Genomic DNA, 19086 nt, shown 5'->3' with positions numbered 1-19086 from the left:
CTCTCTCCGAGAGACAGCAAACATGCGGCTCAGACTCGTCGGAACGATCGGACATAGGGTACCCAATCAGTCGTAGGTTTTATCAGTGATTACTGCTGCTGCTGATGATGGTGCGGCTATTCCCTTTAGAATGAGCAGGCTGGAAGTGTTCTTGTGCCCATGATAATGATGAAGATCATCTCTTCATCATTATCAGCAGGAATGCTGTTCATGGCCATTGATGGATTGGTGCATTCGACTGAACCCTTTAGATTGTACGGTGGCTTGTACCACATAGCCAGTGTTTTTAATTTTTGTCTCGTGGAAGTGATATTTTGAAGCATGTACTAAGTAGAAATCACCACCAGCACAGCGGAATGCCGTCACCTGCAAGCCATGTGCCCTAGTGTTTATGGAATAGCACAGCGTAAACCATAGCTTTCAAGTACCATGAAAGCTGGGTCCAGGTCACATACGAAATTTTAGGCAGGAAAAACAAAATGCAATTTAAAACAATGTCGGTCTAGGTTCAATTAACTCTTAATGGGGTCCGACGTGCTAACGAGTTTCTCACGCTTCGCGACCGATCATTGCGAATTGCAGTGAGCTGTTCCAAGACAAAATATACTGTAACAGTCTTGTTACGTGAACGACGAAACATTGTTGTCTATGGCCATTTCATCGTGCTTGAGAGTGCTCATTCAATAAGTCTATACAACATTTCAATATAACGCAGATTGCGTGAATCGGGCAAGAAGGACGCCTTAAAAATCAAATGAACGAGGGAAGTAAACGGTCTCGACACTTCACTATATGGATTCCTGTTTTGTCATATCACTTGAAAGTTGCACGCACAAGGTGGTGCAACAAAGCTTTTGTTGCCTGCGTCGATCTTGATTGTGTGACTCCGTATCGTTTGTGTCACTTGTGCTTCATCGGAGGTGTCTTGTTTGGGGCATCAGATTCCCATTGGATCGTTTTTAAATGCTATAATACTTACCGGTAACCCCCGTAGGCGTGTCTCGGAAATAAATTGACACCTCTTTCGTTTCTCTTCAAGTCGCGCGTAACTTCAAAAACACGGTTCCTTCCGCGTCAGAACAAGCAGAGCGCGACCCACCTTTGTCGAACGACTGGCCAGCAACGGTGTGACACCAACGCGTCAACGAAGCAGCGACGTATATGACATGAGTGGACCGTACGAGGTCGGGAAACTGTGGCAAGACATCGGTAAGCGTTTTGGGAGACGCCGGAACTCCGATAGCGCGCGTATAAGGTTCCTCCCTAATCGCTGTCCGCGCCCTCGCTCCTTGGAGCGCATCCAAAGCGCCCCAGGGGTGGAAGGATGGAGGCAACTGTCGCGATACGATGTTCCGTGCGGGCAGCGGATAGGAAGAATAAAATTATCTCATAAACCAAGACAATTAGGTGCTTTTCTGTTTCTTCTCTTCTCGTAAATGAACCTCACGTCTGTGGCTGTTCTCTGAAGAACGAAGGGGATCGGTGGTCGAGTGGTCTAGTGCACACCAGCTCGGAGCACGTGGAGCGAAACCTCGCGCTGCAGAACCCGGGGATCCTGGGCTCAATCCCCACCCCTGCCCGTTTCGATCTGGATGAGCATCGTACCGGCGTGCGGTCGTGTATCACTACTGCGTGGTGCACGTTAAAGACCCCAGCCTAGCGGTTGTACTGCACTGGCTAAATTTCTCATCTACAGCTGGGAGATTCGTCGCAACTTTGAAATGGCTGACTGACTACACGCTGTATAAATATCCACACAACCCCAATTATTTTACTCTTATAGTGGCGAGGAACGCCATGAGCCGCTGCTGTGTCGGTGTCTCTGTCTTTGCTTTCATTTTCGGTTGCTCCGAATGCAACCAGTGCAAACTGGACAGGGGGCAACTCTGCTGCACTCCCCTTGTCACGGAAAAGGGAGCAAGGATTCGCCCATTTACTTGGAGATGTCTTGTCAGCCCACTATACAGGGATCGGAGCAAGGCTATAAAGGTGTCAGGAAACTCAAAAACTCTCAAAACTTCAAACAAAAAACAGTGCTCGACTCGATCGAAGGCCTTGGCCTGATCGAGGAAGACGAAGCACCCTGACAGGTGTGTAAAATTGGCGTACAAAAAAAGATTGCGCGTGAGGGACAGGGACGAGAAGATGCTCCTGCCGGGTACGGAATACGTCTGTGTTGGGTTTACAACATGGGGCAAAATGTGGCGCAGACGGGAGACCAGCAGCGACGTCACCAACTTGTAGTCTATGTTCAAAAGCGTTATGGGCCGCCTCGCCGAGGGGTCCGACGGTAAGCCACCTTCTTTAGGGACGAGCACCACGCGACCACGTTAGAATGATGGCGGAACGGCACCGGTTTCCAGAATCCCGTTGACCAGCTGGACAAGAGGGGCCCCGAATATTTCCCAAAAAGAAACGTAAAATTCGGCTGGGAAGCCGTCTGGCCCTGGGACAGACCCAGTCTTCGTAGCACGAAGGATCTCGAAAAGTTCATCGCGGTCGGTGGGACGCACGAGAGACGAGGCCAAGAACTCGGGGAAAGCATGGAACGTCGCCACAAAACTGGCGAACTTTCTTAGCAAAATTTTCGGATGCAAGGTGATCCGAACAAAAAAGTTGTGAAAAGAAATCCCCGAAAACCCTGTCTATGTCGTGTGGGTCGTCGGAAAAGCTCCTGTACGCGAGCTGGACATTATGAATAAAAGGCGGTCCGCCTTCACCGTTCGAACGGCGCGGAGGCACCGAAGAACCTCTGGGTCATCCACAGGCCGGTCTTGCAGTCGCTGCTCAACAACCGTTCGGGAGGACAAGCGTAAAAGGAGCTGGTTCGATCACGGAGGACCGCCAGGTATTCTGACATCAGGTGCGTGCGCGCGCCTCCACGCTGCACTGCGCGGATGCAGTTGACAACCTCGTTGAGAGCGTCGGTCATCCTGCGTCGAAGCATTTCCCCCGCAGCTGTTGCAAGGAAACGGCAGTCAGCCTTGATCCTATCTCACCGAGTGTAAAACAGGGGAACGACCGTCAGTGACACTCCTATAGATCGTCGCAGGCTTGAAAGGGCTAAGTCATCTCGCAGAAGGGAGACGTCCAATCGCCATGTGTCGCCTCGCGGTCGCAAAAAGCTGCAGACGTCGAAAACAATGGACACTGGGCAATGGTCCGAAATGTAGCCAGCGGCTATTGAAAAAGAAAGCACCGTGTAGGTTTTAATATGAGTAGCTAGGCAAGAAGGAACATATACCCGATCTAGACGGCTCGACGAGGAGCCTCGCGACCACATGGACGTGTACGTCGTTCCATTCGACCCGAGCCAGCCATCTCGCAAATTGTAGAGCGTAAGTATTCGTACAAGCTCACGGGCATTCGAAGTGGGGCGTCCGCGTCCAGAGCCGCGAACATTTCGAACAGAATCTTCTATACAATTGAAGTCCCCGCAAAGCAAAAAGAAACCGTCGTCGGGAACATATTGAAAAAGACTACTAAAAAAACTGTTAGACGCGGAAGCACGCGCAGGCGCATAAACACTACCTACCCGAAACTTAGCATGACCTACAAAAAAGGAGTATCAAGGACGCGGCCATCAGGATCACAAAGAGAAAATGCGCCTCTAAGGAATCAAGTACGAACAATTAAAACGCCTACGCCGCATGAGCGTGACACAGCTAAAGAAAAGTAACATGGGATAGAAAATCTCGTCTGCGGCGTCAAACCAACATCAAAATTGTCTACTTCAAGATCGAACACACCACGTCAAACAAATCCACCCCATGTAAAACGGCCTTCCTCACATAAGCAGTGAGTACTAAGATGGTCACCAAGCTCTGCAAACCCGCGTTTCCCTCCTACGGATTAAAGTACATCGCTCGGTAATATCGCATAAGATTAATCTGATCTCTTACGTCAAGTCTTCCAATATTCCGCTCAGTATGCATATTAGGGAGTTTTAGCGTAGCGTGCCACTTTGGGCGATACTGCTACAGGGAGCTCGCGCTGTGATTTTGAAGCATGTTATCAAGCGCGAAGGGATCGGTGGCCGATCGGGCTAGCGCACACTAGCTCGGAGCACGTGGAGCGAAAGATCGCGCTGCAGAATCAAGGGATCCTGGGCTCAATCCCCAACCCTGCCCGTTTCGATCTTGCTAGCATCGCACCGGCGTGTGGTTGTGTGTCACTACTGCGTGATGCACGTTAAAGACCCCAGGCTAGCGGTTGTACTGCACTGGATAAATTTCTCGTCTACAGTTGGGAGACTCCTCGCCCGTTGAAACAGACCAAGTTGCCCTAACCTAACGTAGCTCCTAACTTTAGCTCCTGTGAACTAAAGTATTGGCGGCTTCACGCATACGCCGAACGCTTAGTGAGATCGGTCTATTAGACGTCTCCCCCTTCAGTTGTTTGGAAGGCTCGAGATGCTATCATAACTAGAATTCGAAGCCAACTTGGCCCCATTTCCTCGGTTTCTAGTTGACGTGGGTAGCGATAAAAATGACTCCTATCTTTTTGTTCGAGGTGGGATGTTGTGAACTGAAAGAACAAGACTAAAAGTCGTTTTCTCCATCTCTGATTTGTACAAAATCGCAGTGTCACAGTCGATCGGTCACTTTTTCTTTTTTTTTTTTTTTACCAAAAGTTTTTTGGCTTACACCAATGGCCTTTGTAGATCAGGAAGATATTTATGCCGCAATGCCAACGATTGTACACGCTTATAACGTCTTGTTTTTCTAGTGTATGTACCATAACTGACAAGCCCAACTACAACGTTAACTCCACAGCCGGAGTAAAAGTGAATTAAGCTTGACAACGGTGGTGTGCAAGTAATTTTACATACCCCACAATACCCATATGTTACGTTAGGAATCGACTGGTTGCGAGTGACTGGATAAACAACAATGTTTTTTGTACAATTATCAAGATTTTAGCTTCACATGCTGCCTGAGCTGCAATCGAAATTTTTCTTTGTCGTCATCACCTATAAACACTCAATCTCGTCGTCTTCTCTCAGAAGAGAGAAGAAATTTCAACAAGCTCCTGCCATAATGAACAAGTTAAGTTAATTTTAAGTCAGTATCAGCTTGCTGGGCGTCTTTTGTTTGGCATTTCCTTTATGTCTTTCTTAAAGCTGGGAGTATATGATTGCATCTTCGTTTCGTTTATTTTCGGTGTCCACTTTTTTCGTTCTGTTCTGCGGTAGCCACACGTTTTCAGACCAAACCCATGCTTAGAAAAATATGTCTTGTCCTTCAAGTCAGGCCTTGTGAGTTCAGATACCTGAAAAGGCCTTTTTCTATGCGACGTGTTGGAAACAAAGCGCGCCTGGTACCTCTGGATACTCCTCTTTTCCGTTTCATTGGTTCTGCTTTCGTTTGCTGTGTCCTTGTTCTTTGTAGCAGACACTTCTTGTTCTGCCGTTTTTTGTTTTTTTTTCTTTCAGTTGATGGGATTGCGTCGTTCGTGTACTTTATGCATAAAAATAAGTTGTTACTTTTCATCCATTGCCAAAGTTCCTGTTACACGTTTTTCCTTGCTTTCTTTCGTTGTAAACGCCGATTTTACTTCTTTTTTTTCCTTCGCTGTGCTTTTGAGTTGTTCGCTTTCACGTCGTAATCTAGATGGAAGCCTTCCTGTTGCTAGTTTTCATATAACATGTTTCGTAAGACCGGACTACTTATTTGTTCGCGCTTGGGGGCGACAGTTTTCGGGATTTGCCACCGTCGTCATGCGCCCCCTTCAAGTTCAAAAATGCATCCATTCATTGGCAGGTGTTTGCATTCAGTTGTCTAAAATTGCTAAGTGGAGCTTGGGTAGAACTTAAACTAGGAACATACCTTTTCATTAAGATGATGAGGCACACTCTCCCACATTTCCTGTTTCGTAGCTGTTGTGCTTCAATTTAATTACATGATGTTCTAATTTGGTCATGGAAACCACGGTCAACCCCTGAAGTAGTTGTGTTCGTTCCTCCAAGTCTTGTTTATGGGAGCCATCTCGCTCTTGGCGTCCCTGATTAGCTCTCGGTCATTGCATACTGGGGATGGTTTGCATTGTTCTCGAAAACGGTTGATAACTTTTTATTTATTTATTGCATCTTTTTGTTTGCTTACTTGCTCTAGCGCTTCAATCTGTTGAGGAGTTGAGGATGTTGTCGCTGCGTGTGTTTTCTTCCTCGATATCGTCGTATTTTTCTAAAGGTTCGATCTCCGTGCCTCAAGTAGTCAGTGAAATGCCACGGCCTATCCAAACGCTCCATCCTTACCCTCAGTTTTTTTTTTGTTTTTTTTTTTAATGAAATGTAGTAATGTGGTGAATTGGACCAGTTGGTAGTCGTTGTTCGTGATGTGGATAAACATCTCAAAAAACGCGGACGGCGATGAAGAAGCACACAGAACAGGACAAAGCAAAGTTTGATCTGAAAATGTAGAATGTAGTTCAAAATGTACGTGGCTTCATTTCCGGGTGCAGTTCTTTTTGCCTCTCTACCCGTTTTCACCTTAAGAACCGTTGTAAAAAAAAGCGCGGCTTCTCGCAGAGCCTTACTATTTTCCCCCTAATGTAGAGAATTAAGGCATATGTAGATCTATTTTAGGTTAGGCAGATACTATCAACACGTACACACTTCAAACGCTAAAAGCATCGCTTCTTCCTCTGGCAACCAAATCTTGTAAGAACTACTTCACGCGGCGTATGAACAATGCGTAAAACGTCCTTTTTTCTTAGGTGAAAACAAGTATTGTTGTCCTATTCTTCGTGAAATGACAGTCCTTCTAAAGATGGCCCGGGGATACAATACAATACAATACAATACAATACAATTTATTTTTATTTTTTGAATACATTTCGCTCTGTACCCACGTAAGCCAAGAAGGCTTGTGTGTGGGACGCGGCAGGTGACTACAACCATAATTTTTACAGTTTCAACTCTTTCTACGAGTTTAAACAAACCAAACAAATTATAAGAAAAGAAGCAGCTCCTATATACACGTGCATTATAACCGGTGGAACAGGCCTCTATTAGTCACATACTGCTATTTAGTAATATATCTCAAATCATTGTTTCAATAATCCATATAATTCGTACAGTGGTTACGGTCGTATATTGGCACTTTTTATTAATTCGCACTTTGTTTAATTTTTCTGTTCATTGATCCATATTCTTGCCATTTTTTTCATTGCATGTGGATTTTTGCACTCAATCAACTCCTCAGGTAGTTCGTTAAAAAGTTTAGGCACATAATATTTTCTTGTAGACTCTCCATACTTTGTCTTTATTAATGGCTCTAAATATTTCCTATTTGGTCGTAATGTTCTTTCTTTAACAATTTCTATTTTGTGGTTGTTGATTAAAAAGAATTTTGTGATTATGTCATACTTCAATTGATCACTAAAATAAAATACGCCTCTTTTTTATGTATGTCATCTATTAAATCGCTTCTCTTTTTGATTTGGCAACCGATTCTTCTGAATATCTGTTTTTGGAGAGTTTCAACTTTTCTTTGTAGGTATTTGGCACAGTGCCCACAAACAGTTATTCCATATTGAATTACAGATTTTCCTAACGAGTTATAAATCATTTTCAGTACAGAATGGGGGACCATATCTTGCATGTGAAACATATAAGCCATCAGTGTCCTTAATTTTTTGCAAACTTGCTCGATGTGTGAGTCCCATTTAAGATGTTGGTCTATATACATTCCAAGGTATTTTACATTTTTTACATACTCAATTGGTATGCATGAACAGTTATTACAATTTTTATTGTGCATTTTAATGGGTAATTCAGTTAATAGTTTTTTTCTGGGATCTCTAAAGCACATTATTTGAGTTTTTGAAGTATTTACGATAATCTGATTTCTACAGTACCACTGAAAAATATTGTGAATGTCTTCTTGTACTTCTCGAACGGCAACTTCATAATTTTCGTGGGCGTATACAATTACTGTGTCATCTGCAAACTGAAATAATTTGCTTGTTAGTTTTACTTGCGCAATTTCATTGATATATAAATTAAACAGTAGGGGGCCCAGAACTGTACCTTGCGGTACTCCTTGTTTTACTCTAATTGTTCTACTATATTTCGATCCTAGTCGCACTATTTAATATCTGTCTAGAAGATAATTTTGTAACAAGTCATGCACTTTTCCCCGAATCCCTATGCTGTACAATCGGTCTAATAAAATAGAGTGATTTATCGTTTCAAATGCCCGTGTAAAATCTATAAAAACAGCTAATACATATTTTGTACAGTCAATGTTTTCATATACGTAATCAAAAAAGTCTTCCAAAAGATCTGAAGTTTCCATTTTTTCTCTGAAGCCATTTTGCGTGTCAATTAATATGTTATGTTTCGCGATAAAACTCCGAAGTATTTTATTAATGTATTTTTCCATTATATAATTAACTACCGAGAGTATACAAACGGGTCTATAATTAAGTAATTTATTTTTCTCGCCCTTCTTATATATTGGCCGCACAATAGCAGTCTTAAGTTTTTCAGGAATGATACCAGTTGAGAATATGCAGTTATATAGCTGGATCAGAACTGGTTTAATTATGTGGATGTGGCACTTAATGTCCCTTGCCCTTATTTGATCATATCCCACTGCTTTATTAGTTTTGATTTGGCTCACGATTTCTATTAGGTCGTTCTCAGACATCTCCGGAAGAAAAAGTGAGTCACAGATTCTGTTTTGATTAGGTTGCCTTTCTGTTGGCATAGAGCAAAGTTTTTCAATTGACTGAACATATTCTGTATTGAATTCATTTGCAAGCGTTTCCATATCATGATAATTTCCAAAGTTAACTTTAATTACGTCTTCTATCGATTTTTTCCTTTTTCGTCCTAGCAGTTGATTGACTAGTGACCAGCATTGTGCTATGTCTTTTGTTTCTGAAAATTTGGTCCAGTAGTAATTTCTTTTCGTACATCTTATGATGGAAGTCACTTTGTTCCTAATTGCTCGATAATTTCTTTCATAAGTTTTATTATTCGGAAAACGCTTCAAGAGCTGCCAGGCCTTCGTTTTTTCCTTTATTAGGTCGTCTATCTCTTTAGTTATCCATTCATTTTGTTCTTTACGCCTTTTTACGTGACTTTTTTGTGTTGACTTTTCATAAATCTGTTTAAATATGTCTATGTTAAGTTAACATAACTATAGACACATAACTATATGTCTATAGTTATGTTAAGCGTCATTTTATGTATTGAATTTGGATTGGATTGGATTGTGACGGGCGATTGCAGTGTACAAGACTGGATCTAGCCAGAAAGACAAGAAAAATACAAGAAAGCCCAGTGACGGCCTTACTTCTTCCCAATTGTTTCTCACCAGTCCTCTACTCTACGCTTTGTAATTTCCACCGCCTTGAGTGCACAGGCAGCGCAATAACGTCCATCAGTCATCGGCATGATTGGCACATCGGCCCTGCACGTCGCCTGCTTTTGTCGCGCCAGCGTCAATTCCCTGGGCCCCAGTGAGACGGCATAGCCATTTACACCGGGCTCGGGCTGATCGATCCGAGTATTAAGACCTAGCTCAATTAGTTGATCCCGGTTTTCGACACCGAAATTTGTTGTGTTGTGTGACAATTGTTGCGAGCTTCCTTAAATAAACAATATTTTATATGCAATATTGACCTGATCGTAGCATTTCATGCTGTTGTTGTCCTTGAGGTTTGGCGCATATCCAAGGAGGACATTTGCCAAGAATCAGTGTGATATCAGAAATGAAGGTCACCAATGTAATACGATGTTTGTTTGTTTGTTGTTGTTGTTTTTTTTTTTGTTTTTTTTTGCTCCGGAGTCGCCATTGCTCACTTTTTTCTCCTCGTCATCTATAAACACTCAACGTCGTCGTCTTCTTTCATAGGGGAGAAGGAATTTCAACACCCCATACTGATATCTGTCGGTTGTTTTTTCTTCCGTGGATAGAGGACTCACGTTTTATCAAAGATAAAGAAAGACTCCAGAGTGAAATATCATTAGTAGCAAATGTTTTCGACTTGTCTTCGAGAAACCTTGAACGTTCCAAGAAAAACAAACTGAGCTCTACAAGTCAGACAAAAAAAAGAGCCTCAATTGGAAATGAGTCGCGACGGCGTAAAGTTTTTCTGTCTCCATGAAGTAGTTGAACGGATTATATGGAAAAGGTACATTAAGCAATAGTATTGGACGGAGGAAACAAAAGAAAAGCTCGAGGTACACCTCAGCATTATTTCTTATGAGTTGTGAATGCGAAAGTATGCAAGCCGCTCGTCCGCTCCCTTTGTCGTCTGCTGCGTACTAGCGCGCGCGCGCGCGTCGGGGGATCTCGGAGGCCATGGCGCAGCGGCCAATGGGAGCGCCGTCGATGCGCGCCAGCCAATGAAACCGAAGGCGATCGCGAAAACTAGGAGCCGTTTTCGCGCTTCAAACTGATGACGTCAGATCGCTTCATGAGACAATTAATTCCTTCACATTAATAAAATATCTGGCAACGGACAAACGTCACAAATCTTCGAATATTGCTCGCATTGTGCAGCGCAGAATACCTAAACTTTTGAAAGATAAGATCTCTAGAAAAAATATTTGGGCCATTCTTGTTTATGTAATTTCCCCAAATAACTTTTAGAATTAATATTTGTTGCTATTTTATTATTGTACGTCAGGTGCGTACATTAAAAATGTCCGCATTTTTTTTTTTTTTTTCTGAGAGTCTAATTTTAGAATAAAGGTGCTGGAAACGTGAACAATATTGTCGGAAACCGCGTGCAGGCCGTGCGTATTTCCTCACCTTGGGGGACTGAGCAGCTTCTCTTATTCTACTTATGTTACGTGTTTTATTGTGGACCATCGCAAATTCTGCAACACGCCAATAGTTTTGTCAGTATTGTGGCTATTACTCCAGTCACTGCGAGCAACATTCATACCAGTACCGTTTGGCAGAAGTTTGGTTCCTAAAAAGTCTTTACTGCGACGGCTGCAACCCGGCTGTAGAAGCATGACGCTGGCGGGTGTAGGAAAAATGGCCCCGGAAAAAAAATGTCTCCAAAATATACGTCCCCGAAAAAAAAAAAAAAAAAAAAAAAAAAAAAAAACTTCCCACAAAAAAAGAAAAAAAAAAATCTCCCGGGAAAACATAATTTCAAGTGGCATGTCGAAAAAAAAAAAATGGTCACAAGGGATTAGACAATACTATTCCCCGTGGAACCCATTTTGAAACGAGAGATAATAACCTCGTAAATTTCCCTATCACAGTAATTGCATTTTGGTTTTGAGTGATGTTTTCTGTTGTTGTTGTTGTTGTTCGTAATGAAAAGAAACAGGGAGATGCACTTCAACACACTTGCGTGAACATTCTCAGTACATTCAGAAACGTTATAATCGAATGGTATGACCGACCGACAACAGACAGGAAGTCCTCAATTGTTGTCGTCCCAGCGGCATACTCCTTAGAGGTTCTTCAGACGGCGCTGCATTTCGACGAGCGTCGATTTGTTCCCGACGAGCAAGGACTCGGTCTTGGAGCAGCTTTATCGTTACAGTCTATTTCTCTGAGCATATAAGGCTCCGGAAAAATGGCTTTCGACACTGTAGGGTGGCTCATGGCTGTGACCGGCAATGTTTTCAAATCTATTTCATGCTTCCCGCCAGTGTGTCCAAAAAATTCTTCCCAATTTTTTTTTTTTTTTTATAAAACAATATACAGCATTTTAAACCAGAATGTGATTATTGTGTAGGGAAAATTTACAAGGTTTACTCGAATCTTCCATTTTTAAATTAATTCCACGGAAATATTTTTTTATTGCCCCTATTACCTTTCCTTTGCCAATTGGGACCTTTTTTTTCAGGGGCCTTTTTTTGGGAGGGGGGGGGGGGGCATTTTTTTCTGGTACCCGACGGCTGGCGCATCTTTACGTAATTGCCCAGTTGGCGTCTGGTGACACTTTCGTAACAGCTCCCGGTAGTGTCGTCCATCGTTATCCCGAAGTAACGTATTAAGTCCAGGTAAACAAATCGTCATCAAGCGCCAGCTCCAGGCTATCCAAGCCGTCGGTCGCCGAGAAAGAGACATTGGCCAATAGTGATCAGCATGTGCTCTTAAAGAGAACGTCGTCACACAAGGAGACTTTCTGCAGACCATGACGTGGAGAGCGCATCCGATGGGCAATCATAGGTAAGAAACGCACGAGTTTCGCCAGGTGTTGCGGTCATCTATGGACTCATTCCCTTCCATTTTTTTTTTTTTTTTTTTTTTTTAAGTTGGTGCAGTTGCCGTAGGGGAGATATGGCTACTGTCCGAGTTCGGTTACGCCCTTCCTGCGTGTGGGGATCCGCTCGGGCAGCACGTGCAGCGACTCGGCGCTATGAACGCAGTCCGATCAAACGCCTTTGTCGCCACAAGCTTTCTCATCGCGAGAAAAAACAAAACGGCGCATGTCCGAACCCTCGATGACTGTGGCCTACCCGGTGCTCCAGACCACGGCCGTTCCGAACGTGTGCTGGCCCTTGGAGGCCGCCAACGAGGGCAACACAGCCAACACCGAACAAGGACAAGGTCGCCGAGGGAAGACCCAGGAATCTCAAGGTCACCCTTGTGACGCGACGCTACGGGTCTGACGCCGCAGGATAGAAAACAAGTTCTGTGCTGCTTCCACCTTTTTTCTTTCTTTTTTTCTTAACGTCGCGTCGCAGTCCCACAGGCCCCCGAGCAAAAAGCGCCACGTAGACAGCGTTGACGGTCATTGGGACTCTGGGCAATCGCGATCTGGGGAGGCCGGCGCCGACTAATGGCCTGGAATGACACTGTGCACCCAGATCCCCTGACAAGCGGGTGGGCGCGCGACCATGGCTTAATTGCTGAACTGGTAGTTATTATTGGTCACAAGATTATCTGACGGCGCAGGTATAGTATGACGTCGGCATACGCGCAACGTTGACGCACCTCGTTGCAGATTCGGTTGCCTCGTGTTTTTGTTTTGTGTTTTTAGCCTCAAGGCGTGCACGCAGACATGCCCGCAGCGACTAAGCGAACAGAACGACCGAGGCAGCGCAGTGCGTTCGCCTGCGCGACTTAATTCGTGCAATAATACTGTGCGCCAGTCTTATTCGCAGAAGGTTCAGCCATCTCTACTCACAATCATCAGAGAAACACCTTGTTCGTGGTGCCACCATTTAAAAATACGACTCGTTGAAGAGCACGTTTCTTTGGGGGCGTCGTAACGACAACAGCAAGGTCTTTGTTCCTGTTTGCGGCCAGATGTTCGATGTTCACCACTTGGAACTATGAACTGGATAGAATCTTCGATTTGATTGTTCCCACGATTTCCTGTCCCCGTTTCGATCGCTGCGGGATAATGATTATGCGACAACTTAGATCCTACGACGGCCAAGAGTGATGAAATGGGAAGGAGGGCCTAGCTTCAACTCAGAGCGAAGTTCCGCTGCAAATGGGGTTGTATACAAGAAGCCGGATGATTCGCATAACTTGATTAAAATTCAGGTGTCAGTCCTAAGCCGCATTAGGCATTAATGTGTATTGTTTTCTTAATAGCTCTTTTTTTAAATGTATTTTTATGTTTTAGGCGAATCTACATTTCAAAACCGCAATCAAGCTTTTTTTTTTTCATTTATTCTCGCAGAAAGGGGTACCAAATAAGAGCTACAGAATTTCATTAGTATTTTGTTTTCAAAATTGCTCTACAGCCAGTGTCAAGGAGACAGCATAAAGGACAACAAAATTCAGCCTCCGGACGAATGTCTGCGCCAACGACACCCAAAAGTTGTTCCTCCAGCTGGGGCATCTCTCGGATGCACCCCGAGGCAAGGAGAGTGACCGTTCCACATTCCCTGCGCGCGTAAAGACGCAAAAAGAAAATGGTGTCTTAGAAACGCAAGAAGCTTTCATGGGTACACTCGCTCCCCTCGTCCGGTTCCTCTAACAGTGCGTTCGTCTTACAGTGGGGGGTACTGGGCCGAAAAATGTAAAGGGCAGAGAACGGCAGAACACTTCGGCATGTCCGGCTGCAGGGTTAGTCTGAAAGTATCCCACCCTCTTCAGCGCGAGATCACCGCCATTAGCTATCCCACAAAACTATACGTACCACACCGGCGAACCCCTGGCGGCCGTCTTATCTTCAGGGCCTCGCTCATATAAGAAACGTGGGGCGCGGCCTAATAATATAATCACATTTCTTGCTTCGTGATTGGTTCGTCGGCCTTTTTTTTCATTCGCTAATGCCGCAATCTGATTGGCTGCGGTGCGATAATGAGATGCCCGAGACTCCCCACGCCCTGCTTTCCTTGGGCTCTCGCCTCGGTGATAAGTTCAAGAAAGAGCTGCGCAGTTTCTCTTTCCGCTTTTCCGGCTGTTGACCTTCTTCAATTTAAATTCTCATCGCGACTACGTGAACCAGAGGTGTTTGTAGCTTTCACGACGTTCAAAGTTTTGTTGATGCGATGTATTAACCCATTCGTGGTTGGAAGCCAGTGAAGTATTGCGGCAAATTGAAATTTATAAAACGCAATCTTTTATTTTTTTTTTTTTTCTAAACTCTCCATATTCAGCTCTTTGTAGACGGAAGGTAATTTAAAGAAGGTAAACAAAAGAGAAAAAAAAGGGGGAGTATAACTGCCATAATGCGAACGTCTTAAAAATAAACGGTTAATATATTTTTTATTGTTTTTGCCTTTTAATGCGTGCAGTTTGCCTCGGAGGGTGCACGAGGGTCAGTATTCGTATAACTACATTCTTATACTCCGCATTTATGGGGAAGCATTTGTTGTGTGCGTCCGTCTGCGTCTGCGTGTATGGATGTGTGTGCGTGTTTGTGCGTGCGTGTATGTGTGTCTCTGCCTTTCGAGGACGGCAGCTTTTCGCCCCCTGCTTAGGGAACACATATTATCGGCTCGGTAGTTTTTTTACTCTATACTTTGGGATATGTCATACATGTAACGCGTCTACAATCTTAAACTTTGCATTGAAAAGATCTGCGACCAAAACAAAACAAACAAACGAACAAAAGCGGAGGAAAATAATGCCCTCCATACCTCCTCCCACGACTTATTTGGCCTGTAACTCGTAGTGTCTCAAGATACAAACCTTCAAAGATAGACTCTTTGTCGTATCTCGAGGAAAATAATCTCCACTCTTTAAACAGGACCGCTGACTGGGCGAAGAAGTTTTCCATGGCGTATTCGAATTTCGAATTACACACACGTCCACATTTCTTTCTCTCGGGCATAGCGAACTCTGGAGCGTTCGTCGAGTCAGAAATTTCGTCACTTGTCACCTCCATCCTTGGCGATGTAAACGCGGAATGCTGTCCGACATATCTGTGCGGTTTCCTCACTTGGAGTAATGTCATATGTGGAGGCATGCGTTCTTTCTTTCTTCTTTTTTTTATTCGTGTTGTTGTTTTTTATGTGTCCGTGTTTGTGTTTTTTGTTTGAAAAAGTAATTCCCCATTCAAAATAATGGCGGAATTCATAACTCTTAAACTCTCTGCGACGCGCGAAAGCACTATAGACTTAAGCCTCGGGACAATATCTAAGCACCTCCTTGTGTGACGGTCGCATTGGTCATGCTGTCGGCAGACATTTTCGAAACATACACATGTATTAAGCAAAATATGCTTGGAATGTGCTTGACTCGTGTCCGCAGCCAACACTCTTCTGAACGAGTGCGGTCTGCAGCTATTCGCGCAGAGTTACTTTTACTCGCTGCGCACGAAACAACTTGTTTGGTTACAAACCAGTTTCTCTCGACTACCCGGATCAGACGTCCGTTTGTTTTTATGCACCCTTGACAGTAGATGTCGGAACGTGTTAGCGTGCGCCGTGACGGGCGTCAAATTACTTTCGCAACATACAAATTTGCGGAGCGTCTGCTTCTGGGTTTCCTTTTTCTTTTTTTTTTTTTTTTCCCATCAGTTTACAAGAACACGTGCACTCCTTACGCCATTTAGTAGGCAAAGAAGCAGTCTTGCGGAGGCTTTGACCGCGAGCAGTTGTGCAACGTGGTATCTCGGATAACGAATGGGGAGCGTGCTGCTTTAGTAAAATTCGGGTGCAAATTCAGACTTTTTTAATGAATGGTGTTCTAGATTCTAGAATCTAGACCATACTTACAATGAACTTAGAAAGAGTTAAAATTTTGTATACAGATGCATTGAAACTCGAGGACAACAACAACGCTCGCGTCGTGTGTGTCCGTAATCTGTAAAATCTGTAGTCCCAGTTGCTCGCTCACACTCGTTCAAATGTTATTACGAGGGGGGCGTCTGCGGCTTCAAAACTTCTAATCTCGTGTATTGATCTTTTCATGACCATCAGACTGCGTTCTGATGCCACTAATTGTTTCATAATATTGTGAAAAGGACGAGTTCGCCGATTACTTCTATATGCGTCCGAAAAAAAGCTACTCTTTCCGACTAATGCGGTCGGCCACAACATTCTGACTGCTCAATTAAAAAGTGATAATGGAATGACTGCTACTGGCCGCACCCGGTGATTGTTTGGAGCTGAAGAATGATAGGGCGTGACCAATTATGATTTTTTCCTCTTCACTATTTGTTTCTGGTTATTCTTATCACGCGATGCTGAGGGGTCAGAGGCTGCTCAGTGATAATGGGAGGATTGGGGTCGACCACACCCTGCCGCTCTCAACCACCATAGCGACTCTCGCACTTATTTTACGGGAGCACCTAACCTGGCTTGGCTCCGAATAAATGTGAACGCTTTAAAGCTTACTTTCGAGAGCAATGAAGGACGCCTGGGCCTCTCTCCTTAAACACAAAGTTGGAGCCGAAAGTTTGCGGAGTGCGCCGATTGGACTTCGACCACAAAAACTTGGCGTCATCGTCGCTAGAGTCCAATCGTGGCACACGGTAAACTTCGGCCCTAACGTTGTGTTTGGCGAGTCTAGGGCCTCTGGTATATACGACGTCGAAAGGCAGGCACAATTTCGACCACTTGGGCGTATTTTTTTAACTTGCAACCGACATCTCTGTTACACATGCTCGTATACACCGCAACAAGCACCGTCGGCTGAGAGTCTATTCCGCCGTTTGGAAATTCGTTTATTGGCCGGCCACTTTGCCTCGGAGGTGCACTGCACGGAGTGCTTGGCCGATCACGTAATCAACCCCTCCGTTCGCGTGATCGTGCCCCCGTACAACTCTTTTTCCGTCACGTTGTTTATTTACATGGGAAAGCCGCTTGTGGGTGGGAGGCGACCGAGCGGCGGCTCGCGTGGCCTTCAAGGCTGCCTGCGTTCGCGGCGGTGCAGCAATTAGAAGACGCGGGCACGGCAGAACTGTGTCGCTCGGGTCACAAGGCGGGCGCGATTCCTGCACAGCGGAACGTGCTCCGCGGGTTAGCGATGCCCTGGTTTGCCTCAAGGCGCGCGTTTGCGTTGTTATCTATGAAATGTGCTGTATTAGCCTATCAGTCCTAGCCCACTTTCGACTGTGATTTTCGTAGGGCCGCTCGCATGCAGCGTCAAGTGGCGAAGACTGATATGGTTCCAGTGAACGGCCGTGACTTCGCGGGGGGCGTGCACGACTTGTTTGTGATACCATTTTTCACGAACACCGCTGGATTCCCTGCCCTTGCTTCTTTCCTTCGCTACCGATCGCCCGTTCCGTATTCGTGCCATTCGTCTTAACAGAAGGTTAGCTCGCGCGTCCAACGTCAGTGTGGTTTGTGTGCTGATAAGCGCGTACTGGCAGCGATATTTCCACTAAATCACTCGTTCCCACCACTAAGGTCGCAGTTGTCTCTACGAGAAATCCTACTGTGTGAAAACTGACTATCCCCGACAATAACATCTTGACCGGTTTTTTGTTTGCTCCTAATGAAGTTCCGTTTGTCTGACCCTCGGTGTCTGCATTCCCTCCCATACATAGTCCTGCGCTGTGTGCAGAGTCAGCCACAAAGGACTTGCTACGAAGACGCCCAAATTGTTCTTAGGCTAAAAATGAAATTGAAATAAACTGCGCCGGGAGACCGCGTATCTCATACGGTCTTTGCCTCAACACAGTCCGCGGTCTTGGAACAAAGTGTTATCAGCTTCCCACCATCGGCTGATCTGCTTCGATAGCACGCAGTGATTGGTGGTCGGCGCTTTCCGCTGGCAAGCATGCGACGAGGGAAGGAAGCCCGCCGCGGAAATTCTTGTCGGCCATAACTCTTTGCGCTTAGTGAACTTTGGGAACGACAGACTTGTGTCACGCCGAATCCGAGGCCAATGGGCATATTTATAGGGGAAGTTACATGAGCCAAGCCACACTCAAAACAGAAGGAAATTTTATGGGGAAACGTTTGTAGTTATCACTTGGTTACACGCGCAGTTGCTCTAGTCATTTTTATTCATCTCGCTTGTCTGTCAGTTTTCTTGCTTCTTATAATGCCATATTCTTATTTCTTTTTTGTGGCACCTATTTTAGGAGGCTTTATGTGTGGGCTACAAAGCAACGGTTCGGCGCTTCATCTTTCGCTCTTTTCCTGGTGACGTCCTGTGCGGCTATCGATTGGTACGGAACTGTACGTCTAGTTTGTCTCGCAGATCCACGCTCTTTTTCCTCAATAATTGCGTATGTTAATGCCAAGCTTTTTTTTTTTTTTTTGTAATGGCAGTATTTTTTGGGAGACAACGTCTGCACGTAACTCCTTCTGTACAATAATGAGCAGGTCAACCGGTCTTAAAGGGATACTGAATTGAAATTTGGATTTCACAGAATAAGGCCGCAGAAGCGCCTGAAACTCATCTCTCAAACGGATGGCCGTATTTTTCGGAAAAGAGGGCGTGATCAAGCGAGCACTCTGACGTCACTATCCTCCTAGAACATTTGAGAATAAGGGGAAGTGGAATCGCTTCTCTCCTCCTCGCTTCGTTCACCAGCTCGACGGGACGAAGCGAGGAGTAGAGGGAATGAAAACCGTCACGTCGCGTGTCTCGTCGGCCTCGTAGGCCGTGTTTAATCGCGCATTTCTTTCCCAAAAATACGGCCATTCCGTTAGAGATATCGCTGTATGAGTGGTGTTTTGGGGTTCTGCAGAGTCCCTCCTGTCGCTCCAGCCCTGTTTTGTGAGCTCGAAATTTCGGTTCA

General features: G+C 44.9%; 1 protein-coding gene across 2 annotated transcripts in view; it reads right to left on the bottom strand.

The window, feature by feature from the left end:
- LOC8043208 (tyrosine aminotransferase) overlaps positions 1-19086 on the bottom strand; it is a 53551-nt gene that overhangs the window by 25158 nt on the left and 9307 nt on the right. The window contains exon 1 of one of the 2 annotated variants that reach the window (XM_042287094.1): positions 1100-1176. The exons of the other annotated variant lie outside the window; for it this stretch is intronic. The gene's annotated coding sequence lies outside the window, so the exon portion shown is untranslated. Of the gene's footprint in view, positions 1-1099; positions 1177-19086 lie in introns of those variants that run through there. 2 annotated transcript variants of the gene reach the window in all.

Source organism: Ixodes scapularis, unplaced genomic scaffold (assembly GCF_016920785.2).
Source record: "Ixodes scapularis isolate PalLabHiFi unplaced genomic scaffold, ASM1692078v2 PGA_scaffold9__187_contigs__length_104089568, whole genome shotgun sequence".
In the NCBI taxonomy this organism is placed as follows: Eukaryota; Metazoa; Arthropoda; class Arachnida; order Ixodida; family Ixodidae; genus Ixodes; species Ixodes scapularis.
The sequence above is the reverse complement of the archived record's forward strand: the minus strand, read 5'-3'. Positions and strand labels throughout refer to the sequence as shown.